Source organism: Tiliqua scincoides, unplaced genomic scaffold (assembly GCF_035046505.1).
Source record: "Tiliqua scincoides isolate rTilSci1 unplaced genomic scaffold, rTilSci1.hap2 HAP2_SCAFFOLD_101, whole genome shotgun sequence".
Lineage (NCBI taxonomy): Eukaryota > Metazoa > Chordata > Lepidosauria > Squamata > Scincidae > Tiliqua > Tiliqua scincoides.
In genome coordinates this window covers 52,967-63,171 of record NW_027101353.1, presented here as the reverse complement: position 1 = coordinate 63,171, position 10,205 = coordinate 52,967, and positions in this window count along the sequence as shown.

Here is a 10,205-nt window from a genome sequence, read left to right as displayed (position 1 = left end):
CGCATACGCAATTAAGACAGTTCAGCATGAACACAACCCAACGGCAGTCTCCGCTAATCTAAGCAGCTTGACGGCTTTCCGGGCCTCCCAAAATCTGGGAGAATTGCTAGCATTAACTCTGCAATGGGAAGATGCGCGTTTGTCTGCGCACGACCGAGTCATGTGCGCGCATGGAGGAACCAGATCAGCCTTGGTCTGTATGACTGCAGCAAAATTACTCATGCACGGGGATGCTTACTGGTAAAAGGCCCCCACCCACCCACACACACACATGAAATTGTGTAGCAAGATTGTTGCCAGTGCGTTATCAATACACATGCGCTGTTCGGTAATGTAGAGCAGGGGTGTCCAAAGTTTTTGGCAGGAGGGCCACATCATCTCTCTGACACTGTGTCGGGGGCCGGGGAAAAAAAGAATCCATTTACATTTAAAATTTGAATAAATTTACATAAGTTTACATAAAGGAATATATTAAAGATGAACTTATATGAATGAATGAAGCTCTTGCAATAGCTCAAGACCTATAAAAGACCTGGCACAAAGCAAGGCCAGCCTTCCCTTCGCTGCCTCTGCTGCATCACAGACGTGAAACAGAGAGCGGTGGAGGGAGCCCTCACCCCACAGCTCACGCAAGAGGTCAAACAGTCGCCCTCACGCTGAAAGCAGTTGCGTCGGGCCAGTGTGGGCTCCAATCAGAGGGTCATTGGAGACTCGGCGCTCCCTGAGGGCCGCATTGGGAGACCTCGAGGGCCGCAAGTGGCCCCAGGGCCGGGGTTTGGGCACCCCTGATGTAGAGGAACAACAGGAATGAATGAACAGCTGCAGCAAATCAACACCCAGCACAGAACTGAACAGCCCTGTGTCAGGCTGGGAGGCCCAACACAGGGTTCTGGATCCCTTCCTGCTCCACTCTCTCCCTCCCCCTGCCCCGGAATGCCTCCCCTCATCCCAACTGACCTCCCACTGCCCAGAGCTCGGCCCTTGCTCCGGGCAGCACACAGTGTGCCACCAGTTGGCGCTGGCACAGCTGAGCCAACACCACTGCTAACCTGATGCTCTCACAGGCATTGCCTTAGTTTGTGACACTCAGTGCAGGTTGTGGCTGGCTCTGGGTCTTGAGGATCAGGCCCTTCATGACGACACCAGGTTTGTTCTCAACAAACCTCACAACAACAGAGGACCCAGGTGTTGTGGGGCAGGCGCACTCAGAAGCATTTCCTTGAGCGATGGCGAACGTAAAATAACCACCGGGCTGGAGATGTGAGCTTTGAGGTTCTCGAAAGGCAAGTGCCTGATGAAAGCCCGTTTGGCAACTCTTGAAGATGCCCAGATCCTTGGGAGGAACCCTGAAATTTGGGTCAAATTTCCACTTTTATTTTTGAAATGTGGCTGCCGACTCTATTTCCCCAACAGCTTTCAAGCGTCACCTCCCATTTGCCAGAGATTTTCGGTCTGTCTCAAATACATATCTACCTCTCCACTCCAATCTTCTCTGGTAGGTGCGGTTGAGAAAATGTGATTTTCCTCTCTCCCCCCCCTTCCTGATCGGTTGCTTTTCTCTTGCCCACCCCCCAACAGAAAGGGATCCATCAAGATAATTTCCTGTTATTAGATCTGAAGTGTTTGGAATTTGCAATGCCATTTCACTTAGAAAGAATTGATGCCTCTATCGCATAATGCGCTCGCCCGTTTGCCGGCTTGCCTGACAGCTCCGAGTACATTACAGGTAGCTAATCCTGGGCTGCTGAGCTCCATTAAAGGCGAGATCGTATCGGTTAATATAGCCGTGCTGTTGGGTCATTGTGCGCCACTGATGTAAGGCGCCCGGCTGCCTGGGGGAAGATGATTATGTGGACTGCAGCGTTGGGCTTTGTGATCGCTCCCTTGCCCCCATTTTGAAAACTTGTGAGACCCCCACGAGAGGTATCCCCTCTCAGGTATCAGGTATCCCCCTGATTGATTAAAGATGTGGCAAAGGGATTATGAGCTCTCTAGAACGCCTGGTGTGTTTATCGCACCGGGTTCGTGCAAAAACACTAACGCATATTTAATAAATAAAATATTTAATTTTAGTGCCATTTAAATGGGATAAAAACTTCCTTCTCATGTTCTTAAGAAGAAAGCCAGAAGCCGGAGACGGAAACCTCGACACGCAGACAGCTGCATCCGTACTTTTGCACATGTGCAGCTGGTCTGGTCTGGTGTTTTTGCCCATGCGCAAAAGTGCTGTCCCAACTTGCGCCGGGTCCGACTTCTGGACAAACGTCTGGGACAGAATCTGGTGGCAAGGAGTTCCACAGATTAATTACACACGGGGTAAGAAAGGTCAGGGTACCCCCTCCCTCCCCCAATCTCATGGACGCTGGTGAGATCAGGAAATGTAAGAGGCCAGGAAATTTGGGGTGCCCTCCTTTAGCTCCTGGGCTTTTAACCCAGCCCTAGGTACAATGCACCCCCCCATGGCCCCTGGTGAGATCAGGAAATGTAAGATCCCAGGTCCCCTCCTTTGGCTCCTGGGCTTGGGTACAATTTACCCCCTAAACCCTCCCTCCCTCATGGGCCCTGCTTCCTTCTATGGGGGTGGAAACATCCTGCAAAGGATCAGATCAGGGGTATAAAACTAATTGAGGCCAAGACACAAGAAATCAGCGCCTATCTCTCCCTTTTGGCCACAAATAGCTCTGCCAGAAACCTTGGCTGGTTGTCTTTTATTTCTGGCTCTGGTCAGGAGCCCCAGGGAATGATGGTTCTCGCCCACCACCTGTCGAAGTGGGGATGGGGGTGGGAATTTGAGATGAAATAGTGTTTTCTCGAGGGGGGGGAACAGCCATTTGAGAGGGCCTCATTAGTTCAGGAGCATTTAGTTCAGGAGCATTTGCATGCTGGTGGCCGAAGGCAACAGATGACCTTCAGTTGCATTATCATCGAGAACATGATGTTTCACTCTGGGGCGTGAAAAGACGGCAGGAAATTAAGGCTGCTGACATCAGGGATGGGGCTTAGTCAGAAGAGAAGGGTGGAAATGAGGGAGGTATCTCTCTCTCTCTCTCTCTCACCTGGGTCTCATCTGGTGCGAGAGGTCATTGCATCACCCCATCTATCTATCTATCTATCTATCTATCTATCTATCTATCTATCTATCTATCTATCTATCTATCTATCTATCTATCTATCTATCTATCCCTCCCTCCCTCCCTCCCATCCATCCCTCCCTCCCTCCCTCCCTCCCTCCCATCTATCCATCTATCTATCTATCTTAGCCAGCCAGCCAGCCCATCTCTCTCTCTCTGTCTCTCTCTTCCCCCTCCCCATCTGTCTGGAGATGCCAATGATTGAAATTTGGTATGGTTCCACTTACCAGCTACATCTATACTAGAATGGATCTCTTAGATGTTCTAGATTTTCTGGGGGGGGGGTGTTCCATGGAGGACTATTGGTTGGTTGGCAACCTTCAGTCTTGAAAGACTATGGTATAAGCCTACAGCACCCAGTATTCCCAGGTGGTCTCCCATCCAAGTACTAACCAGGCCTGACCCTGCTTAGCTTCCAAGATCAGACAAGATCAGGCATCTGCAGGGTAACAGTTGCTGCCCCCTTGCAGACTTGCAGCCTGGAATTGTTTTATCCACTCTACCCCTGTGATCCCAAACCTCCACTGCCTTGTGGCTCCAGGAGTCCAGCTCGAGGCAAAATCCGGAGCTGGAGTCCCTGAGGCAGTTCATGGCTGAACACAGTCACGTTCTGGCAACTCCTGCGACGCCGCTGGAAACAACCGTATTGGCTTCTGCCTTTCCACTGGACCATTTCAGTGGAGAGGGGGGATTTGCTGCATGGGAAACAGTCTATCCTCCATATCTACTCTACCCAGGCTTTGCGCACTGGAGGGGACACTCTGTTCCAGAACCGCCATTCAGAGTGCAATACCATAGTCTTCTGAGACTGAAGGATGCCAATACACCTCCAGGCTGTTTGAGGTGGCACAGATCCAAGTAGCCCCTTTGAGCTACCGCCGGAAAAGGGGGAGCTATTCCCTTTGCCCTGGTTGAGCCGTTTTCGGACCCCCAACTCTGCACTGGTTATAAGTCAGGCCGGCCAGCTTTCCCGTGCTGGCATGGGTTAGGATTGGGCTGTGGTTGTTGGGATGGCGCAAAAAAACCCCTCTTGGTTATGGTTCCTTCTTTCTCAATTGCGCTGAAGCAGAACCCACAACCTGAGTGCTGTTTGCCTTCCATGAACAGATCTGGAGAGGACACTCTGTTCCAGAACCACCATTCAGAGCTCCAATACCATAGTCTTTCGAGACTGAAGGATGCCAACACACCCTTTCAAGATCTACCCACCCAAATGATGCTTCATGTGCACCTGAGGTCTGTCCACCACCCATTGAAGGTCTTAGACTTCACGCTCATGAGCATCCTTCAATCTGTGACACCAGCGAGCCGATTTTTGCCCAGTTCTGTGGAAATTTTCAGTGACGCCGAGTCAGAAGCCGCTTGGCAAGCCGATTTGGAGGAAGGAATTGGGGGGGGGGGAGCATTTGCATTTCATAAATAGAGATGTTATCATGGAGAATTAATGTTCTTTGATACACATCTTGGCAGCCGAGGAGGGGGGAAGCGAGGTGCAGCTCCTCATTATCTCGCCAAGGTTGTGGGGTCAAACCGGGACAAGGAGAAGTGATTTATGTGTGCGCTTTGTCAGAGAGATGAGAATATGTAAAGGAAATAATGACTTGCGCAGACGATTAGAGGCCCTCTCCCGGAGTCTCAAAGGCCAGCTTTGCACTACCTTTTCCTTATTAGCATCCAAGCCCCCCCCCCATTCCTTTGCTCCATCCCAAAGCCTTCCATTTTCCTCTCTGCCTCAGGCAACCTAACTCTGCAAACTTCCACTGAGCTTGGCTGGCAATTAACATCTGAGGGCGACAGGAGCCTGAAGACATGTGCATTTTTTCTGGGAAAAAGGTGTCTTTCTGGAAGTTTGCAGCCCCAAGGGGCACGTGGCATCAGAGAATGATCAAGCATATACTTGGCACGCTGACTATTCCCAGGCTATCCTAGCAGCTAAGACTGGCCCAAACCCTGACGGTCTGCTCCTAGTCGTCGTAGACAAATATGGGCTAGATGGACCGGTTAAGGGCTAGATCAGTGATTTTCAACCTCAGGGCACACTAACAAGGTGCTGAAATTGTCAAGGCACACCGTCCGTTTTTTGTCAATTGACAAGGCACACCATGCTGTTGGTGAGGGGCTCATATCTCCCAATGGCCCTACTAATAAATGACCCTCCCTCAAACTTCCACGGCGTACCCGCAGACCATTCGCAGCACACCAGTGTGCCAGGGCACAGTGGTTGAAAATGACTGGGCTAGATGGACCAGTTATGAGCCGTAATAATGGATGGACCAGATGGACCATGGATGGTCCATCCATAATGGACCAGATGGACCATGGATGGTCCATCCATAATGGATGGTCTAGATGGACCAGTTATGAACCGTTAACAGGGAGATGCAGTCATTTGTGACTCTACAAAATGAGAGTCATTTTGTGAGCACTGGGAAAGAGCAAGCTTTAGGTCTTGCTCTTTCCCTCATGACTGAGACATACAAAATTATGCAGGGGATGGACAGAGTGGATAGGGAGATGCTCTTTGCACTCTCACATAACACCGGAACCAGGGGACATCCACTAAAATTGAGTGTTGGGGGAGTTAGAACAGACAAGAGAAAATATTTCTTTACTCAGCGTGTGGTCGGTCTGTGGAACTCCTTGCCACAGGATGTGGTGACGGCATCTGGCCTGGACGCCTTTAAAAGGGGATTGGACAAGTTTCTGGAGGAAAAATCCATCACGGGTTACAAGCCATGATGTGTATGCACAACCTCCTGATTTTAGAAATGGGCTATGTCAGATGCAAGGGAGGGCACCAGGATGAGGTCTCTTGCTGTCTGGTGTGCTCCCTGGGGCACTTGGTGGGCCGCTGTGAGATACAGGAAGCTGGACTAGATGGGCCTATGGCCTGATCCAGCGGGGCTGTTCTTATGTTCTATATCTCCTCAAGGTAAGGACCCTTACCTATGAGACTCCATCATAACTAGGGCTGAGTTCTTCCCCATCCTCCGAATCTACAACAGCCTTTCTAGTGGACATCAGTGGTAGTTTGTACAACTGCTGGAAGAGTAGAAGGAGATGCAGTTTTCCAAGCAGGGTCCTTGAGACAGGGGTGTGTGGGGGTGTATACCATACCCAGGCTTGGATTCAAAAGGGGGGCCCAGATGTCTAAAGAGGGGGCCTGAAAACTTCTAGGGATTTTCTCATCTTGCCCATAAAACGGGGGTGCAGGGAGTACATCCTGCCTAGGCCTGGGGTCAAAAAGCGGCCCCAAGAGCCATAAAATGGAATAATAATATAATAATACAGGTATTTATATACCGCCTTTCTTGGTCTTTATTCAAGACTTTATTCAAGGCGGTTTACACAGGCAGGCTATTTAAATCCCTGTAGGGATTTTTACAATTGAAAGAAGGTTCTATCTCTCAAGAACCACAACATTCAGATGTTTCTTTCTGATCTGGTTTCACATTCTGGCCTCCATCCTCTCATGCTCAGAGCAGGTGGAATAGCTCGGCTCAGCTTGTCAGCTGCTTCAAGGTCGCACGGTGCCAGTGGCCTCGAACTGGTGACCTTGTAGATGCTATCTTCAGGCAAATGGAGGCTCTACCCTCTAGACCAGACCTCCTGCCCAGAACCAGAAAGCTTCTTGGTATGTGACATTTTCCAATCTCACTAGGGCCCCTCCAATGGGGGTAGATTGTACCAGACCCAGGGTCGAAAAGGGGAGCCAGGAGCCAAAAGATGGGCGGTGGAAATGTCCCAGGATGTCAGAAAACATTTGCAACTATTGTGGGAAGACTAGCAGTCCCATTTCGCGTCAGCCTCCATAGTTTTATATATTGCAATTTGTAGAAATGATGATTAAATGATTGTGTGAAATTATGATCCAGTGGAGAAGGGACGAAACTCTGTACCCCAAAAGAAACTTTGTACCCCGTGATAAAATTCCTCCTTGAGTCCTGGGAATAAACCTCTTTGTCCCTCCTGGTTAGAGCACTAGACAGACCACACTTATGACTGAGCAACTCTTGTCGTTCCTTTTTTGAAATAGATGTTATGTTTACGATGTCATTTTGAGTTCATTTGATCGCTTTTATTTCCACAAACTATTACTGTCCCCCCCCCCCCCGTAACTGTGAGCCCCTTGTGGGGACAGGACGATTAACAAGTGAAAATACCAACAAGCAACCCCCCCCCCCGCCATTTTGAGACCAGGGGACACAGCGAGATGGAAATGTAACAAACAAAGCAAGTCACAGCCCCTTGGCATTTTCTCACTCTTGTTCCAAAGGTTATGGCCATTTCAATGTGCATGTGCCACTGTACCCAGTCGAAAAGAAAATCAGTGACCAACCAGCCTCCGGTGTTTAGGTAAGGTGAAGTGTAGGGTTTCCATCCTTCTAAGCCCAGAGAGAGAGAGAGAGAGAGAGAGAGAGAGAGACTAACCCAAATGTCATCCAGGAAACCGGCATGGCTGAGCAGGACTTTAAACCCGGCAGTCTAAACACTTGTTAGAACTACAACGGTAGGAGATTCAGGAATCAGAAGTTAGGACTAGAATGCATAAGAAGAATAGGCCAAGGCCCATCTAGTCCAGCTTCCTGTATCTCCGAAGGGGGTGTCACAAGACAAGCAGAACCCCAGGGAGGTCTAAGGGGACATGACTTTGGCACTAACACGAACACATGCAGGACTTTGGAGCACGCATGTTCGTTTATGCTCACTCAACATATATCAGCATTCACGTGTGCAGGACTTTGGCACATGCATGTTCATTCTGCACTTTTATGGACCAGTGCGTGCATTTATTGGACAGCATCATCCAAACTGGCCCGTTGTCAATTTTGGTGCCTGAGCGCCAGGGGAGATGGGTGCCATTTCCTATAAACGCACCCTGGCCCGTTGCAGCCCTTTGGGTTACATGCTGACCAGGCGACCAGAGAATAATGTCTAGAGGGGTCTGAAGGATAATCATATTCATTTGATCCTCTCCCCCCCCCCCTTCCTTGACATACGGAGACAAACTGGACACAGGAGCCAAATGGCTTCATCAGTCCTATTCCAGCGATGGCCTAATAGCCGTTCCGAGATAAACAGAGAGAACGTTCTCTGGCAGGGAATGGAGACAGAAGGGTCATTTCGCTGGCGAGGCCAAGGGGTGCCTATCTGGAGATGTACTATTTTCCCCCAAGGACTGGAATTAGTAATGTGTCAAAGAAACCCCCTTTGGAACCAGGCAGATGTTAGAGAAAGCATTACAAATGACTAATCACCACCACCATATGTCAGAATGCCAGATGCAAGGGAGGGCACCAGGATGCAGGTCTCTTGTTATCTGGTGTGCTCCCTGGAGCATTTGGTGGGCCACGGTGAGATACGGGAAGCTGGACTAGATGGGCCTTTGGCCTGATCCAGCAGGGCTCTTCTGATGTTCTTATGTTCAGCTGACAAGGGAGGGCACCAGGATGCAGGTCTCTTGTGTGCTCCCTGGGGCATTTGGTGGGCCGCTGTGAGATACAGGAAGCTGGACTAGATGGGCCTATGGCCTGATCCAGTGGGGCTGTTCTTATGTTCTTAAGTTCTTACCACCCCCAAGAGATCAGAATCTATTCTCTTCCAGTCCTCTCTGATTCTCTATCCATGGCCCAATTATGTTTGTATGCCTTCAAATCATGTTCCTTTTAATGCCAATATTTAGTGAAACAAGGGATCCTGGTAGCTTGCGCTCTGCAAGGAATCGTGATCTCTCCAAAGACAAGGCTGAGTTTCATTTGGGGGGGGGGGTGTCTGTGTGTCCTCCCAGTTCAGCAAACCCCCCCCCCACCCCCCACAGCTCTCTGTTCTAACAAGGTTAGGTCAACTTACAACTTAGAGGACTTTTAAGCTATTGATGGTTCTCCAGGATGTCATAAATCACACATCTTGCCACATAGGGGCACATTCAGTTGACCACAGGGGAATGACGGATCAAAGTCACATTGTAGGAGCGGGAGGGAGGTGGGAATGAACCATGTCAGAAAGGAATGTAAGAAGGAGGGACAGGTTTGGCTTCATTGGTTCTGCCTAGAGCTGCAGCAAAAGTTCTCAGAGGAAAAGTTTTTGCTGAAGGAGGAAGAGGATGAGAGGTGGAAAGGGGGTGAATCTACTCACCCCTTTCACTCCCACGTGTGTTTGTTAGGGTGCCAACACAGACAACTATAAACCTAGCATTTGTTGAGTGTACAAAGTACTTCTCGTGCATTATTTTGATGCAACCCTAAGCCATTAAGCCAGGATTGTACTGATAAGGGAAACTGAGGCTGAGTATGAATGGTTTACCTTAAGGCCACCGTATGACAGCAGGAGGGGAGGGGAGATTCCAACTGGGGCAGTCCCTATTTGTAACTCTTGGCTGCCACACCACACTGGTTCTCAAGTTGCACTGCCTCTGGGGGTTATTGCTTCGCCCCCAGAATGCCCCGTGGAAAGTTGCTATGTGGTAGCATCACTGGAGATGCATTCTGGGGCCAAAAATATGGGGGATATGAGCTGTGTCATATCTCATGCGGTAAAAAATATGGGGGATATGAGCTGCAAGAATCTCACGCGGTCCATGCTTCATCTCCTACCAGTTGCACTGGAGGTGACCCCTGGTTTTAGCATTGCAAGAGAGGGAGAAACCAGACTCTCTATCCACTTTCACAACACCACGCATCAACTCTCAGTGATACTCACCCCCCCTTCCCAGTGCAAAAGCTCCATTGTAGACCCCTCTGCATTTTTTCCCAGCTGGGTCTCATCACTCAGATCTCAAAACTGGCATCTGTTCGATACAGGAAGCTGGAATAGATGGGCCCTTGGCCTGATCCAACATTTTGATATTCTGATATTTTCCCCATCCCCAGCTGCTGATCCAGTAAAGTGGGGAGCAGGAAGGAATACATTTGCAGTCATCACTAGGCACTACCCCCCATGGTCAGCCTGCCTTCTCCCAGGACTTCCCTGACTCTCCCCCACTCCACAACAGTTTGTTCCCCACCCTGTTGTCTCCTGTTCTGCAGAAAAGGAAGCAATGCCGTCTGCCACTCTCTCCCCACAGCTCTGTTTCCC